Here is an 18,526-nt window from a genome sequence, read left to right on the forward strand (position 1 = left end):
TGACCTGCACCAGTACAGGATGGGGGCTGACCTGCAGAGAACAACCTGGAGGACAACAAGCCATCCATAAGCCAGCAGTGCCCTTGGGGCCAAGAAGGCCAAAGGTATCCTGGGGTGTCCTAGGAAGAGCATTGCCAGGAGGTGATCCTGCCCCTCTGCTCAGCCCTAGAGAGGCCACATCTGGAATGCTCTGTCCAGTTCTGGGCTCCCCAGTACAAGAGAGACATGGAGCTGCTGGAGTGGTTCCAGAGGAGGGCTACAAAGATGATGAGGGGACTGGTGCACCTCTCGTGAGGAAAGGCTGAGAGAGTTGTGCCTATTGAGCCTCAAGAGGAGGCATCTGGGAGGGGACCTCATCAACATCTCTCAGTCTCTGAAGGGAGGACATCAAGAGGATGGACCAGGCTCTTCTCAGTGGTGCTGAGCATTACGACTGGAGGCAATGGGGCAGAGAATGATGCACAGGAAGTTCCATCTGAATATGAGGAAGAACTTTACTGTGCGGGTGACTGAGTACTGGAACAAGCTGCCTAGAGAGGTGGTAGTGTCCCCCTTACTGGAGATATTCAAGAACCATCTGGACACAATCCTGTGCCATGTGCTCTGGGATTTCCCTGTTTGAGCAGAGAGGTTCAACCAGATGACCCAGTGTGGTCCCTTCCCATCTGACCATTCTGTGATTTTGTGAAATTTTGGTATTGACTTGAGGGGGCGGGAGCTGATGTATAGAAGGAAGGTTGGAGAGAAAACAGTCTTCATGCTATGAAATTACAGAAAAACAGATAAATGTAAGTTAAATTGGATATATACTTCTTTCATCCTGAATGCCAGTGTGCAAATTTCCCTGTATATTATAAATGTAGAACACATCTTACAACACTTAAGTTACCTAGCTCCCACTGGCATAACTTCAGCCTAAATTTTACTCATTCTCTTCACGGGTTTAAAATCTCTTGATCAAATCCAAAGCACCTTTTTAAGACTCAGGGATAATCCTTCAGGAATACTTTCAGTAGTTCAGGGCTTTAGTTTGTGCTGCTTTATGATCAGTCTTTTGTATTTCCTGTACCTAATTATGCATTTTAATGAAGCTTGCCTCTATAACTTTCATCTCCCATAGAGATGATAATTTTCACTTAGAATAATTTTAGAATTCTTTCAGATGATTAGTACTCTTTAGAATATATAATTTTTTTACTCTGGCAGTTGGAAAGATCATACTAGTAATTTATGCCTCTTCTAGGCTCAAAACCTACCTGAGTTTAAGCCAATTTTAAGTCACACTGTGGAAATCTACGTACAAATATCCTTTCACATTGACTGAATCTTGGGCTGGATTGATAGATATCAGCACAAACAAGGAGATGCTATCTAGGTTTAGGCAGATCTGACATCATCCACAGGACATATTTGCAGTGATTCCCCTGTATTGGTTTGTACATCAGTTTAAGTTTTACTACTGGAATGGGCTTCAGGACCTTCAGCTTTTTCCATTTTACACAGAGAAGAAGCTGATGTTTCAGCAGGTTCCTATGGATGTCACTACCCACAGCCTTCACTAAGGTGGATGGTCCCACAGTACCGGTGACTCGGTCGGGGCAGCAAGCAGGTGGTGGGGAGGATGTGGTGGTGGCTGGGTGTGATGGTCTGCTTTGTATAGGCACAGAGAAGACTGGAAATTACTGAGTGAAAACAGAGCCAGCTTAAGAAAACCTCCCATGAATTTTTGACTTAGACCTGTCAATGTTTCTAACTCTTTTTAATACTTGCCTTGCAGGCAGAGATAGAAGTAGGAGCTTGATAGCAGGCACAGGTGGTACCATGGCCTTTATTGTCCTTGGTCATGGAGGTAGAAGAGGATATTACTGCCTGAAGTCCTCTTCAGCTAGGTGGGGAGCTGAAAGTGGGGGTGATTGTAAAGAACATTTCTTAAATGAGATTCGATGTTGGGGAGGGCTGGAACAGCTGGAAGTGTTGATACAGGTCCTTTGTAATCCTGCTGAGAGCATCATCCCTGAAATGGATTTTCATAATTGGAAGAGTATGAATAACATTAATAAAAGGTGGTGATTTACCTTGCTTTTCTTCTTCTTTTTTTATTTTTTTTTATTTTTTTTTCCTGGAGTTTTATACTACAGTTGTGAGCTGCCTCTGTTAGCAGTTGGTTGGTAGTCTTCTCTAATGAATTATTAATAATCACTCTTTAATTATTGCTTGAAAAAAAAACTTTTATAATGAAAGTACTGAGGATGAGTTGTTTTTTTTTCATGGGGCTTTTTTCTTTTTCATTTTTCTGTGAAGACATCTTTATTATACTTCCTTAAGGAAATAAGACAATGTGGTAACATGTGGCATATAAATGTATGTGATTTATGTTTGTGAAGGCATATGAATACAGCTACTTCAATGCCTTAATGTTTGTCAATTTCTACAAAATTTAATGAAGGGACAGAAGACTTATGGTCACTCTGTTCTTAAACATTCTGTGAAAAAATAGAAATCCTTGTAGAGAAAAGAAGCCCTTTTAAGGACCTTGCCAAAGGGAAGTCTACTGTCTTTAAAAGACATCAAAGAATCCCAGTGGAAGGCTTCCCCCTTGAGATGTAAACCAGCAGGGTGTTGTTGGCTTCACTGCAGAGAAAGCTGCTTGTTTACTCTGTTTGGATAACTTCTGTCCCTTCTTCAAGTCAGGAGACAATTTTTAAGTTAATTATAATGTTAACTTTAAAGGGAGTTGAGGAAATAATTTGTTTTGTTTTATTTTGCTTTGTTTTGGACAATGCAGATGTCTAAGTATAAATGGCAAATCTGCTTCTTTCTCTTCAAAAGTGCAGCTGAATTAACAGGTGCTGTGTTACTGTAATTTATTCTGAAGAAAAAATGCCCAGCCCAACTTGTGTGTAAATAATAGGGGCTACATAGTGTTGCTATCTCCTTTCATAAAAACAGAGGGAGAATGGATGGAACACAACAGTCATTCTCAGTTACCAAAGTGGAAATTCAGTCACTCTTTCAGGCAGCAGTCATGCTGGGCTGTCTGAGAGAAAAAATTCAAACAAGAGGAGATCTGAATGTGATCTGATCTGTGGGAAGGAGAACTCCTAAAACTACATCACTATCTTACTACCCTCCTTCTACTGATTACTAATAATGGGAGAGGATGCAGCTTAAGCTTAAATATCATCTATGAAATATGATTGCTTTAGAGAAGACATACCTGAATCATCTTTACCTTAGGTACCATATATATAGGTGCTGTATATAAGCAACCAGCTGCTGAGAAGTGCCCAGCTTCTGACTCAGAAATAATCTGATTCACAGAAGCTGTTGAATCCTATTAATGATATAAACTACCTCTCAGCCCTTCAAGTTTATTTCTAGCACCACTGTCAATGCAAAAGATTTTCATGTTGCAGAAATAGGAATAATTTGGGAACTTTTGTTTGCAAAGAAAAATCTCAGAGAAAGTGGAAACAGCTTGAGACTTACTGAGTTGGAGGTATAATATTTACAGATGGAGACTTGAATGAAGTCTTGAAGGAGGTACAAATAGATCAACTAATTTAGCAATGTCTAGTTAAGTTTTGGACAGCTCCAAAGATGGAGGATCCATAAACCCTTAGAGTCCAATATTTGACTGCCCTTGTAGTAGAAGAGGTTATTCTAATATTTAGTGGGAAATTTGTATGTTCCAACTTGTGTCTGCTGCCTTTGGTCACCTCTCTGTTCACCTCTGAAAAGAGAGTTTCTGCATCTCCTTTGTACTCTCTGAAGATAGCAGTAAAATGCTCCAGTGTGCCTTTGTCCAGGCAGATTGAGGTCAGGTTTCCCATCCTGTTCTCATGTGTCTTGTGCTCCAGCCCTGACCATATTGAGTGCCCTTTACTGTCCTTGTACACTATGTCCATGTTTTTCTTGGACTGGCAACACCTCCTGGACATAGTCTTCCAGACTTACTAGTGCCAAACAGAAGAAGAAGCACTTGATTCAACCTGCTGGCTACACTCCTGTTAGAACAGACTAATGCATTGATGGTGTTCATTGTACTGCTTATCAAAACACCAAAAGTCCTTTTTGCCAAAACTTCCTTTTCTTTATCATGTTCTTTACTTACCCAGATTGTACTATTGCTTAATATTGTTACATCTACATTGAGAGATTTGGCATTTGGCTTCTCTGCACTGCATAAGATTCCTGCCAGCCCTTTTCTCAAAGCTGTTGAAGTCTCTGCATAGCAGCTCTACCTGCAGCATATTAACTGCTCCACTCAGTTTGATCACCTACATTTACTGAGAGCCTTCTGGGTCTTTCATGAGCAGTATTGGCTCATCAGTATCAATCTCTAAGGGATGACACTGGTAATGAGCTGCTGGTTGGGCTTTGTACCACCAATCACAACCCTTTTAACCTGGAGATCTAGAGTATTTTCTCTTCATCATCTGCTTAGCCAGCCAATATCTCACTGACTTGGCCACAGATGACCATATGAGGAAGACCTTGGTAAATCCATTGTATAAATTATCCTACTGCTTTGTTCTTGCCCACTCTGCCAATCATTTTACCATACAAAGCTACCATGTTAGTCAGGCAGAATTTGCCTTTGGTAAATCCATGCTAACTGTTTCTAATCATGTCCCTTTTTTCCATATCTTCTAACATATGTTTACATGTTTGAATTGTTTCCTTGTGTTGTCTGGAGTACATACTAATTAAAGTCTCATTTTTTCTCGTAATTAAATGGGATATAGTGGTTCACTCTATGGAGACATTAGCACAAACAACAAGAAACTTTCAAGTATATCAAGAACAGCAAACCCATAAAGGAAGTGATGGTTTCTGCCAGCTTTTGAAGAATAGAAATGGTTATGACAGATGCAAAGACTGCCAAAAACCTGAATAATTTCTTTGTATCAGTTGCCTCTTCAGAAGGTGTCAGGGAGTTCATTACATTGATCTTACTTGTGTCAAGTAAAGATGGAATGACAACAAGGAACAATTTTTTAATGGCAAAATACATCCAGGATTCTGGGGGAACACACAGGAAATGCCAAGACACCCAGTAATGAGGATATGGTTAAAGCTTCCTGCAGTAACAGATGACCTGTATTGAAACTGCAACTGAGTAAAACCACCACACTATGAAAGAGAATAGTAGCAAATTTTATGATAATCTTAGAAAAGGCAGTAAAACTTATAGTAGTTAAACTGGATGAAATATTTATAAATAGTTATAAAGCATCCAGATGACATGATATGACAGAGCATGAATGACAGTTATATAAAGGAAAACCTTGCATCTGTAGAGTAAGAATATTTTAAATACTTCAACAGAAAAACATATAAGCAGAATTCATAGCCACCATTTGCTTGGATTTTAAAAGGCATTGATAACTGTTGAAACACTGATGAAGTATTCTTAGTGATGAGTTAGTGTGACTAGATTTAAACAATTAAAAGCTAAATTCAAATTAATCTATAATTTATTTTAAGTCAGTAGACTGCATGCCAATTAGCCTGTAGCCAGCACAAGTAACAGCTGACATCATGGTTTTATGGTTAAACTCTCCCTCCTCCCTCTCTCCTCAGAAACAAGAGTAGCTGTTGCCACTGCATTATCTAAGACTCCATAAGCAAACAGGAGATAAGGAAAGCCAAAAAAAGCCTCCTTGGAAAGATAAAGAAAGGAATGCAAGAGCTCAGGGAGGGAAAGTGACTGCTGAGGTAAGATGAGGCATTACCAGCTTTAAACAAAGAACTGGGAAAAAAGTTGTAAAAGGTGAACAGAACAGAGGAGTTGTGGACGCTTTGAACTTGTGAATGCTTTGAACTTTAAGGAGTTGAATCTGCATGATCTGTGCTGTAGAGCATCCCCAGTCTCATGACTCACAGGACATCTGGCTAACAGACCAGCGAGAGTTTATTAACAGAGGCTGCATATCACTGCTTAGCTCTGCATAGCTGTGTATGTTCTAGTAAAGCTTGTCTGTCAGAGGATGGACTTTGTTATCTCAGCTCTTGATTGCCCACTAGCCACATTTATCACTCTGGCATCAGATTTGGCATTTCTGGGTGGGCTTGAAAGTTAAGTGAAGTGAGAAAGATAGGCTCCCAGACAGGACTAGGGGTTTGAAGGATTACTGTTTCCTTTTCTGTATGCAAGGAAGGTGGAAGCACCAAGATAACTTTGTTTTGGAGCAGGAGCAATTATCTCCTCATACATTACTATAAAGTAGATTGAAAATAACTGGGAATTAGCAATTCAGTCTTCAAATGTATATGCCTCCCACCTCAGCTATGGCATGCAAGAGGCACCTGTGACATACCTGGTGATGCATCTGCTGTCAGGAAAGGCTCATAAGAGTCACATCAAACCCTGGGATAACCAAGTGGCCACTGCCTCAGCTGAACAAAGTGGAGGAGGTCAGGATCTATCTCTATCACTAGCACTGTCTCTGTCTTTGATTTGTTAATAGATGAAGAAAAAGCAATATAAGGCTGTGAGGGCTTCCTGCCCAAACCAAAACCACAGAAACTACTCTTTTTGGATGGTACTGTAAAAGCGACACAGCCAAAAAATCAGAGAGTATGTTGGCTGGTTTGTAGGTGGCCCAGATTACAATGGAGGGGAAACACCTCACTCAGGGTGTGTGTGATGGGGACTGCAAGTATTAGCAAAATGATCCAGGAAAAGTTGCTGTTAATTTATGTTCAGGTTGACAGATGGCATCATTAAAGGACATCTTGGTGGATCAGCCACTGCTAGGAGCCTGTTTCAAATTGTGTGGTGAGGCACCAGCTCTTGCTCTGCAGGAAAAGGGCATGCCGACAGCAAATAGCACACCTCAGCTTCAGCATTCAAGGCTGTAAATCTTTAAGAGGTGGCCTGCCCCATCATCTCAAGGAAGGACAGAGAGTTTTGGCACAATAATATTGCAAACACCAGATCTAACCCTCTCTGATTTAGTGGGATAGTTTGGGGTGGAAAGTGGCATGGTGTCACAAGCATAGCAGGTAAAAACTTGACAATGCCTAAACACACAGTTCAGTTGTTAACATGTGCTAACCCTCAGGCAAATTCAGGAATGAATAAAACCTTGAGAAGATTATGAAGTGGTGCCTGATGGTCTGAGATAAGTGAAGATGTAGTGATGTGTGTTAGGAATATAACATTTATACCAGTTACATACAAAAGTAATAAACTCACAAGAGGATGTCTAGACTACAGAGCAGGTTGTGAAATGGACCCTTCTTATCCCAAACTTATAATATTTTCACCAATTGATTTAAGTATTTCCAACTTACAGGAAGAGAGCCAGCACAGCTGCTCAGACAACAAAAGGACAGATGTTTTTCTGACAGAAGCTGGCTATGACTTAGGCCTGTATGTCACAGAAAAAAATTCTAAATTATTGTGTCTGGCACTAGGGTTTGCACAAAGGCTTTGCATAGCTGGACATCCCCAGGGAGAACTGCTGAATGCTGAGGATGGCTCTGAAAGAGGTTGTAAAGCAGCAAGGGAAAGCCCGAGAAATGAATCTCCCAATAATCCTAATGCTGGAATGAGGAACTACTGCATCTCCTGGAATAGGAGAGACTTGAGGATGCTCCATTTGTGATTAGGAGCGTGGCTGCCAAATAAATTACAACCATATGGTCCAACAGACAGATGGATTCAAGGCATGTTAAAGACGGTGTCAGCTACACACCACCAGGTAGCCGAGCATACATTAGAAGCAAATGTTCAAAAGATGGATAAAGTAGGATGCTTGTTGCACCTGGCAGAATGAGATATTGGAGACTGAGTAACAGAGAGTCAAAGGAAACAAAACACATGCTGACACTTCAGGGGATGAGACTTCTTAGAAGTGTCAAGTAGGCCAGCCCCACTAGCTAAATCTAAAAAGGGGACAAAAGGCCAGAGAAACATGTTCTATTTTTCAAATTCAAATGCATGGAAATGAGCATGAAGTTGAGGGTTTGACTTTAATTATGCAGAAAAATCAAAATGTAGCCTGACTGGGACAGATAAAATGATAAGTCTTACAGCATCTCTGGCCTTGTTTGACTGGAGGTATTTGTGATTTCAGGATTTCCCGTTTGCTGTTATATGTATAACACTGATGATACAATGGACCTGACAAAACTAACAACCTGTGAGAAGTTTGGCAGGAAAGGTAATAGTTCCCAGCTGAAAAGACACTCTGACAAAGGAGTTGGAATCCAGAACATATTTAAATAAAAGACAGATAAAGAGCAGCACATATTGGTCAAGGTGTAAAGGCTACATGTAAAGATATTTGAAATACGAAAATTTTAAAAAGTGTGCTTAAACTTGTCCAACATTTAACACTCAGGCTACATGACACAACTTTGCTGTCCACCCTAAACACAGCTGCTTGATATATGAAGTCTGGCTGATCTTACTTGTTGGCCATGGCACTGAGAGGAGCAGGAAACAGGGAACTCAGGCAGATCAGTAGCATGAATACTGGAGCCCCTACAGTGTTGTACAAGATCTCTAAGGCCTCCTAACTGAACAGAAGCCAAGCCACAGTACTGGAACAGTAATTCATAGGAGATGTGTTGTCTGTCTGGGAAAAAAAAATAAAAATCAATCCACAAATGAAAATATCTAATGTTATTGAAAGTACTGAAACGATGGAAAGTAAAAGCAAAAACACAAACCAAAATCTCTTGTTCTTGATTGCAAAAAACACTTGCAGCAGATGCATTGAGATGGAGACTGTCCTCCCCACTGAGATCAGAAGGATTGTGTTGGATAAAGAGTGGCAAGCACTGACTTCATGGAAATGTTCACTTTTATCCAGGATCAAGTTCTCGGTTAAATGGTTGCCTGGTGTGTCATTTTAAGATCACTCTGCAGAAGCATAAGAAAACAGCATTAGCTTATGTATGAAAAGGATGTGTGTGAAAAAGATGTGTGTGTTTCAGAACAACGTGTGAATCTGATTTAATTAATGACATTTCCAATCAAACTGTGTTTACTGACTCCAATGTAGCAGTTATTGAATGTTTTTTTTGTATAAACCACCTGTGTTTTCTGGTTGATTAGTCATTAAATACTGTACACAGCATCAAAATATAACCCCAAATGCAACTGATATAAAATTGTTTGGTGTAAAAGGAATATTAGAATGCACAGATTTTCAATAACTATCAGAAATGCTATGGAAGCAGCCAGAACAGCCTTGATAGATGTGTATCACAGTGGTAGATACCAGAATGAATTGGAAAAGGGAAGAATCTCAATGGTATGGTTTTCTTTGGCTAGTCAGTCACCCACAGTTGCTGGAGTCTTAAATGCTTCTGTCTTGGCCACCAAGAAGTGTTGGCTGCATTACTGGGCATCTCCCAGTCAGCCTTAAATGCCATAGACACAGGCCTTGATGCTGATAATAATCCCATTTGTTAAAGGAGTGGCTTCAGGGAAGGTGGGACAAACAGATGGTAGCTGAGATGGGTTGCAGTTAGTGTAATAACATTTTTCTTGAGAATTTTTCTCTTGCAAAGTCAAACATAGGTGCTGCCATGTGCTGCATATGTGGCACAAGGAACATGTGAACACACAGAACAAGAAACTGGGGGAAAATGGTCCTAGAAAGACAGAGAAAGTAGTGTAACAGCTGAGAGAGGAAAAGCAACACTAAAGCGAACCTCAAAAACAAAAATGGGAACAAAGTCAAAAGATCCAGAAGAAAGAAGCAGTGAACACTTTGAACTCAAAGGAGTTGAATCCACTTAGATCCCTGCAGGTGACTGCTGCCAGGCCCCCGAGCCTCCCAGGATGTTTGAGTAAGAGATTGGTGAGATCTGCTACAAAACAGTGCTTGGGTTATTTTAGCTGTGGAGGTATCTTGTGGAATTAATCTGTCTCTGTCTCAGGTGTGTAGTGCCTGCTATGCAGATTTACCATTTTAGCAACAAAGGCTGATTCTGCTCTCAAAGCCACTTGAGTCTCTGGAATAATACAAAGACAAAGGAGAGTAATTAATATTAGAACCTGTGCTGCATCAGTTCTTCTAACTTCTGTGAAATAAAGAGGATATTGAAAGTGTCATGAGTTTTCAGCACAGAATGTGTTTGTTTCGACTGATGTGCTGCAAATGGACAATTTATAACAACAAAGTATTTATGAATTATTGGATGCAAAAATTACCTGTTGTATGGTGTTGCATTTAATTCTCTTCTGTCTGCTATCAGTTTCACAGTCCCTGAATAACTCTTGGGGTTATGCTCCCTCTCAAATACCTTCTATATTATATCCACTACTGTGTATTTTTCTCTTTGTTAAACCCCTTAGCTTTCTGTTTTTTGCCTTTTAGACCAATTTTTTTTCCCCTGAGATTGTTCCAGTATGGCTTTTCTGCAAATTTTGTCTTTGGAAGGTAATTTAGGGTTTTCAGAGTGAAAATTCAGTTTCACTGCTTAAAGAAGCCTTGTTATATAAGAACAAAAATGACTGATATACTAACCCCTTTTTTCATCCACTTTGGTTATTAAACAAGCCTTCTGGGGGTAATATAAGTTCAGAGATTCTTGAACTTCTTCCAGAACCATGGTACACTTCCAGTGGGTATATATAACTCTTTAATGCCTAGAATGCAGCTGGATGTGTTGGGTTTACAGATACCCAGAGTCTAATGCACATTGTCTGCTCCAACACCAATTTGTTCTTTTGCCATAACTCTTACTAGATTATACGATAAAGAGCCAGGTGCCAACAATCTTAGCAATGATGCCCCAGCTAAATATGCTTTAGATGAAAGTGCACCTGCTAGAAGTATTTCCCAGGACATGAAATCGTTTAGCCTATAAATTCAAATAATGCTTATTCTCTTGGTTAAATTACACCTAGCAGTTTAGTCAGACACATAAAGAAAAGTGGGTACACATGCCAAAAATTAATAAATTTGAGTCTCTGATCACTGATACAGTTTTTACAGCCCTGGAACTACATGAATTCCAGTGGAGTTACTTCAGATTTATACCATTTAAGCATGAAAATGTTTGGAATCACTTGTAAGGATTTTCTATTATTATCTGGAAAAATATTTACAAAGATGTGTTCTCTGGCTGTTTTACTGAATTGTATGCAGTAGCAATGGATACATGGCTTCTCTCTCAAGCCCTTGTTTTCAGATTTTAGGGCTGGATAACTTTCTAACCATGAACTGTTTCACTGTTAACCAAGAAAAAGGCTGTTGGTGCTGTAGGGAAATTTTTTGCCTTTAATGGATGCAGAATTTCCCCACTGACTTCACTGAGCAGCAACACAGGGTACAAATCACCAAAGGCAGTCTACCTTTTGTAAGAGCTTTTGTTGAATAGTTACAACCTAGGCCTGGAGTACAGCATTTAAAGTCTAAATGCTTCTTCTTGTGACCTGGTAGAATTCATATGTTGTTCCTTAGAAATCAGCCCCTTGAAGAGCTTGTTTCTTTCCACTGGATATACAGTGCTAAACTAAGTTTAGGTGGTGAAAGTGCATGCTTGTGTTAAAAGTGGTTGGGAAGTGGGTGCCTTAGAGAATTTGAGGATTACAAAGGGCTTTGTTTGCAGATCTGTTCAAATCCATATTCTGGGTGACTGAAACTTATTGTTGTCACGTACCCATGAACATTATATCATCTTATGTCATTGCCTGCAAAGTCTTATGCTGACTAGACTTGCCTAACTAGCACTCCTGCTGGGATGTCCAGGAGAAAAGTCAGTCTGTCAGCCTGGCTTATTGTCTCAAGTCTTGTTGCTATCATGATGTCTGTGATTAAATGTACATTTATACTGCCACTCTCACAGGCAGTCCTTTTCTATCTGAATTTGATGGTTTTGTTTTTAAGCTGAAATCCAGTTTTATGCTGTGTGCACAGTAGGTAATAATAGGTCTTCTGGAATGGTCTTAAGTTATCTAATGGCATAATTAGAATTTTAAATACAAAGGCTCCTTTTCCAAACCATTACAGAGTCTTCAAAAGTCTCCTTGCTTTATTACATAATGAGTAAAACTTCTGTGTGAGGATGAAATAGCAGCACATTTTCAGAAGCTGTGAACACAGTTTTTGAATAAAAGAGAATATAATAGTACTTTTTGATGATACAGAACTAATTAAAAGAAATTAATAAATGGTGCTATTCACATAATTTTAAGTAAGTGTAGCATGGCTTGCTGTATTAGTCAGTAGAGGCTGTGCTCTAGAGACACACAACCTTTTCTGCTGAGGAGTTGGACCAGTCTGGTTTCTAATTAGTTTTACCATGCTCTATGTTTCCAATGTCTGCAGGATTATGTGGGTCTGCTGTGCCTAAGGATGCTTTTCTGTGCAGGGGTTGTCCTTAAAGAGCAGATGTTCCTTTATATTTTAAGACAGCAAATATAAAATCTGAGTGGCTCAAAGTGTCATTTTAACAGTACTGGAACTAGAAGTGGAGAAGGAGATCCAGAGTCATGGAGTCAAACCTGATTCTGCGCAGCAGCTTTTTTTAGCTACATCCAGCAGATCCTGGGCAGGGCTGAGAATTAAAAAAAAAAGCTATAAACATGTTAATACTGGTAATATTGCCTGTTCTTTTGGCACTCTGCTTTCCTCTTGGAGAAAAGCCAGCTCATCTTCGGTTTTTTCAGTGTTACAGATTCTCTTGAGATGCTACATACTCAGGTCAGGCTTTGTGATTTGTGTTAAAGTGGTGGAGCTGAGAGTAAATCTATTAATTTATGTCAACGTAGGAAGTAAGAATCCGAACACTTACTGCTCTTGCTGAATCAGTAAACAAAGATTAATAAATGGTGCCACTCTGCAGATTTTTTGCTGCAGACAGCACCTGGAATAATCTTACAGGTATTTGTAGGACATTAAGTATGAGTGAATTCAATGTAATTCCAAACTTGCAGACTTCAGGTAACAGTGTGGAAGAAAACAGATATTACAGGGGGTTTTATTGTAGTTCTGAAGCTGGAGACTTGAAACCATTTTGGAGTGACTAAGTTTTGCTGTGAAAATAAACATGTTTCAGTTGCAGATCAGGGTGATTTTGAGAAACAAGTTTAGCTGCTGCACAAAGCTTATATCTGCAAGAGTTATAAAAAATACATCATATACAGGAGACCAGAAGTGAAGTATTATAAAGGCAAGAAGTAAAATGAGCAAGCCAGGAATGAAAAAGGTGATAGTCTGGCTGGAATGTAAGTGCTGAGTGGTCTAGGCATCTGCATAGTGCAGATGGGACTGATGTATTGCAAGCTTTTGTACATATCGAGAACTACTTAAGATTACAAAGTTTATTGCTATATAATTTTTTTTTTCTGTGAGTACTGTTAGCAGAATTCCCAGATGGATTTAAGAGAGGAGTAGATTTGTTCAGAGAGAAATGTATGAAGGTGATGGGCTGAAGATTGTCAGTAAGGGAAAAACTGGGAGGAGAGACAGCTTACTGAGTGGCACAGTGCTGCAGGAGAGACTCATAATTGGAAGGCTGTCAGTGACCAAGGGTTGGAAGAATGAAGCTAAGAAGCTTTTTTTTTTTGGAAAAACTACTAGTGACACCATTCTAGATCAAAGCCTGGGAGACTTCAACACTGTCCATCAGAACAAATGCTAATTAACAGATCCCACCTTGCCATAACAGGAGCAATGTAAAACTCATCCATTTCTTGTCTCCTGAGCCTGAACACCAAATGGGTGACTGTGACTGCAGTGATATTTGTTATTAGCTGGTACAGCTGGTACAGCCTTTGGACAGTAGCTCTGGTGCATGTGATGAGTTCTGATGAGGTCATGCATAGAAGAGGTGATGAGGGAAAAAACTTGGCTACTGTTGCCTGTTTTCTCTAATAAATAAAGCTGATATGAGAGCAATCTATTTCACTACTCACATAACCTGAGTCTTTTAAGATTTGATTTCGAAAGCAGAAAAGGAAGCAGAAATGAAAGAGGAGCAGGAAAAAATTAAAGGGGAAAAAGCATGAACAATTTTAAACATGGCTCTAGCATTTTTACTACAAAACGAAGCAAATGAAATTTCAGCCTGGATTTTTGAAGGGATTCAGAGACCTCACAAAGTTACAGAAAGGAAGGGTTTTTATTAAGGTAAATGGGAATTATTATTGTGTGGTTTTGGGAAGCATTGCTGAGTTTGCTTAAGTGCAAAATAGATAAGAGAGGATGTACATAAAAGCTTAAAAAGATCAAGCAGCAATATAAGTGGGGGATTTGGCTATCAAAATTATTTAGGATTGTCCAGCTTTTCCAAATACTCCTTGTGACTAAAAGGAAAATGAGGAGGAGCAATACAGCCAGTTAGTGTGATCTTGTTAGTCAAATCACTAAACCTAGAAGCATCTGTTTGGAATGGGAAATACACTTGGAATGACAGAGTTGTTTTAATAATACATCAGCTGGAAGGTGGAGTTATCACAGCTGGGGGTTAGAAGGTGGAAAGACAAAACAAGGGAGGAAAAAAGTGACTATTCTACATCAATAGGTCTGCATGAAATTGCATTGGTTTTCATTTAACTAAAAGAAAAAACATCATAGATTGCTTTGTAATCCTGGCCTGTTTCAGGATTTTGTTATCAAAACCAGAAGTTAATCTCTTTAAGCTACTGTTTTTCATCTTGATTCACAGACAAGAGAACAAAAAAAAATGTGTTAATGGCTCCCTTGTCCAAAGGAGAACAAAACTGCAACAACTAATGGAACTTAAATGCAGATAAAAGAGGAACTTTGTTGTGCAGGAACATTATTTATATCTATTTCTTTGTTAAAAATATCTTTAATGTATGTTGAATTGTCAATATCAAGAACCATTAGGGGAATTAGCAGGTTCTGTACACAAATCTGTCTCTTTGGTTGTCACCATGCTTTAGGATAGTCTAGACACCAGAGAAATCTTTTACCTCTCAAACACTACTGGAGCCAGTAGGAAACATGAAGAGAGAAAACTCTCACTGTTTGGATAGTATTTGCTGCTTGAAATTCCATGTCTGTCTGTCTGGGAAAGATACAGTACATTGGAAAACACCTGTGGACAGGACTTGAGCCACAGGCAGCTAATTGGACCTTGGAGACTGGATTATTGAGAATGGCCAGTGATGGAATGAAATGATGGATGAAGTGAGGAATGTAGACAATTTCAGGAGAGTGCTTGGTGGGGCAGAGGAAAGTTAGATGACATGGTAAAGGTGTAACGATGTTGAACAAATATGGAGAGTGAGGTAGTGTGAAGACACCTGGTGTTGTCTTCAAAAAGGCGACATTTCCTGAAACATTCTCACTTAGATCAGCTGTTTATTAAATGTGGTCTGTGCATCTTGGGAAATACACTGTGAGAAATACTTCTGTGCTTCATAAGATCATTCCCTTATTGTTCACTAACCTGTTGTCATCACTACAAGCTCTGACCTAGACCTCTCATTAATCATAGCTGAAGAGTTTTGTAGTTCTCACACCAGGGAAGGAAGTCAGGGTTTTAGTTCCCAGTAATCTTCTCTTGTTCATAAATAGTTTTTACTTCTGTGGGGAAAAGGAAAATTAACTTTCAGCTCCTCTGTCCTTGACTAAACTTTTTCCTTTTGGTGGATTGCAGATATCAGCAGTAGTAATGGGAAAAGAAAGTTCAGCAATTCCGTTACACAAATTTCTTTTACAAAAAAAAAAATTAAAAACTGAATGTTTGCAAAACAGAATGCTATAGAAATGCCAAAAAACCCTCAATCATGAGACAAGGTCACATGCAGAGCTAGGCACATTCTGCTTTTTGTTGCACTTAAAGTTCCAGATGATGAAATTAATTTCAGGATAGTCTAGATTTTTCTTTTTACAAGCAAGAACAAACTCAAGCACATTTGTTAAACCAGTTGCCTTCCTTATGATATCAAAACTTGAAGAGTAAAATGCTCTGCTTTGAGGTGTTATAAATCCCTGATTGTGCAGAATTCAATACACTGAGGTGGAACTTAGGGCATGGCAGGTGCAGATTTATGAATCTAATAGTATTGCTATCTTAGATTTAGTTTTTGTTGTTGATTGAACTAAATACTATTAAAATATTGTATTGTTACATATATAAGAATGCTTCTTTGAACTATTTTGCACTGCTGAGCTGACAGGTACTTAGCATATCAAAGCAGCAGTATGGTTGTAATACCCTGTTAAAATTAAACTGGGATATAAACAGAAAATAAAATAAACCATGCATTTTTCTTGAAAGGTCTGCATTTTTTAAGCTCAGATCTAAAAAGTATTACCAAAGCCAATGGTAAATTGAGGATATTCTGCACTGTAAGAGGTCATTTTTTCGATTGCATGACTCTTCATCCAAAAACTTTTAAAAGTTTAACAACAAACTCCATCAAGAGGATTTTCTATTGAAATCTAATTCTTTCTGTCACATCTTTTGCCTAAAGAATGAGAACTTGGCTAACCATAGCCGGAGGCAGGGCAGCAGAAGATGAGTACAGTGACTCTAAGTGGAAGTGAATGACTACTGACTGCCCGGGCATGGGATGGGGAGGAGAGCGCAGCTCCGGCTGAGGCACGCTAGCAGGATTGTCTCATGCCCTGAAGATGTCCTTTGTGACCCTTCTCCTTTCCTCTCCCTTTTCCCAGGGCAAGAGGCCCTGGAGTAAGGACAGGGGAAGATGGCAGATCTGGAAGCAGGGGCTTAAACAGGGCTGTCTGTGCTTTCCCAGCAGCGATGGGGACAGAGCAAAAGCCTCATCTTACATCTGCTCTGGAAGGGGCTGCTGTGGGGCACACTCCCGTGCATGCTGAGGAAAGAAATGCCCTCATGTGCAGATGAAGATGGCAGAGAACATTTCTGCCGTGGTCCCTGGGTGCTCTGCCACTCCACAAAACAACACAATTTGTCTGCTCTCCAAACATTTATTTTTTGAGTGGAGAGGAGGGCAGAGCACACACAGGACAGCAAAGCAGAGAAATTAACAGGATGCTTAGAGAACTAATAGTGTCATGTGGAATTACCCCTGATTTTGTTACCAGATAAAAAGTGGCCAAATCAATTAAACAGCCATCAAACCATCCAGTGCCTGGCTGGCCTCAGTGACTGTAGTTTGCATGAAATCCAGTTTTGAATGCACAGACATCACTCTTGTTAAGATCATTTACCAAGTTAGTGCAATCTGGAGCTCCTGTTGTCCCTCTTAAGAACCAGACTAACAATTAAATAGCACCAAAGACTTTTCTACCCAGGCATCATCCCATTAGTTCGGTTTTTGGATTTGAGTCCTTTCTAAAAATTCTGGAAGATGCCTACATTTTGATGCTACACATTTCCTCCTGAAAGGAGAGATAGGGATTTGCAGGTGCACATTGTGTGTACATGTCAGCGAGAGAGAGGCGGCTGGTTCATGGCACAGGTGTCTGTGCAACGCAGCAAACAGCTCAGGTTGGTGGAATCAAATTACATTCAGCATTGTGCAGCGCAAATGAGCTTTCTTTTTTTGGCAAGTGAGAGGTTTTTTAAGTGGGATTTTTTTTTTGGAAGCCAAGGCAGCAGGCTGTGTGAGGACAGGCTGAAAAAGGGATGTGAGGTGCAGGCGGCAGCTGCATCTGTACTGTTGTCATTGCTCAGCCTTTCACCCTGCATGTGCTTACTACATTGTAAAAATAATTGTAAAATAGTAACAATTTCTTCCATCTCTCTTCCCCTGTGAAATGCTGAGTGACTGGAGTCAAAAGTAGCGTCTGGAGAGCAATCATTTCTGTGGTCAAGGAGAAGAAAGGAAGATAAGACCCAGAAAAACACCGATGAAGGAGAATTATCCTTATTTCACCTTGGTGTTAACAAAAGCCTTAACAAGCCTGGAGCCTGAGTGCAGAAAATGTGCTGGTAAGTGACCAGCCCATGCACACCTGCTGCTGCAGCTGGGTGGGAAAGCAGGAGCTGCTGGGGCTCCAGTGTTCCCCCTGTAATGGTTTGCATTGCTGAGGCAGTAGCAGAGCAAGGCTGGGGAAAGAAAGCAGGGCACCAGCAAGGAGCAAAATCCTGGGATGGTTCTGTGGCTTAACCCCAGCAGACAGCAAAGCAACACACGGCTGCTTGCTCACTCCCCCACACCGTGGGATGTAGGGGAGAATCGGAATGGTAAAGTGAGAAAACCTGTGGATTGAGACAAAGGCAGTATTATTAAATAATAGTATTTAACACCACCCCACCCCCACTGCCCCTACAATAAAACAGAGGAAGTAAAAAACAACAAAGAGGAAGGGACCCCTTCCTCCCCTCCCCTGCCAAGAAACACAAATGATGCAAAAGCAAACAATTTCTCACCACAGAGTGGTTGGTGCCCAGAGAACCTCAGTCTCCACCAACCTCCACCTCTGCCCAGTTTTATTGCTGAGCATGATTCTATACAATTTGGAGTTTGTCTCAGCTGTATCCCCTCCCAGCCCCTTGTGCATCCCCATGCTCCTCACTGGTGAGGTGGGGAGAGAAGCAGAAAAGGCCCTGCCTCTGTGTAAGACCCACTCTGCCACAGCTAAAACATCCC

General features: G+C 40.2%; 2 long non-coding RNA genes across 3 annotated transcripts in view; both read left to right on the top strand.

The window, feature by feature from the left end:
• The window catches only part of LOC147655384 (uncharacterized), a 36,086-nt gene extending 25,164 nt beyond the window's left edge, over positions 1-10,922 (top strand). Inside the window, exon 2 of the long non-coding RNA XR_015284937.1 lies at positions 5,587-10,922. This is a non-coding gene — a long non-coding RNA (uncharacterized LOC147655384). The remainder of the gene's footprint in view (positions 1-5,586) is intronic.
• Positions 10,923-13,523: 2,601 nt separating this feature from the next.
• The window catches only part of LOC111924547 (uncharacterized), a 64,537-nt gene continuing 59,534 nt past the window's right edge, over positions 13,524-18,526 (top strand). Inside the window, exon 1 of one of the 2 annotated variants that reach the window (XR_002861698.2) lies at positions 13,524-17,865. This is a non-coding gene — a long non-coding RNA (uncharacterized LOC111924547). The remainder of the gene's footprint in view (positions 17,866-18,526) is intronic. The other variant, XR_015284936.1, reaches the window with a different exon arrangement.

The sequence above is a fragment of the Cyanistes caeruleus genome, chromosome 1 (assembly GCF_971803275.1).
Source record: "Cyanistes caeruleus chromosome 1, bCyaCae1.hap1.1, whole genome shotgun sequence".
Lineage (NCBI taxonomy): Eukaryota > Metazoa > Chordata > Aves > Passeriformes > Paridae > Cyanistes > Cyanistes caeruleus.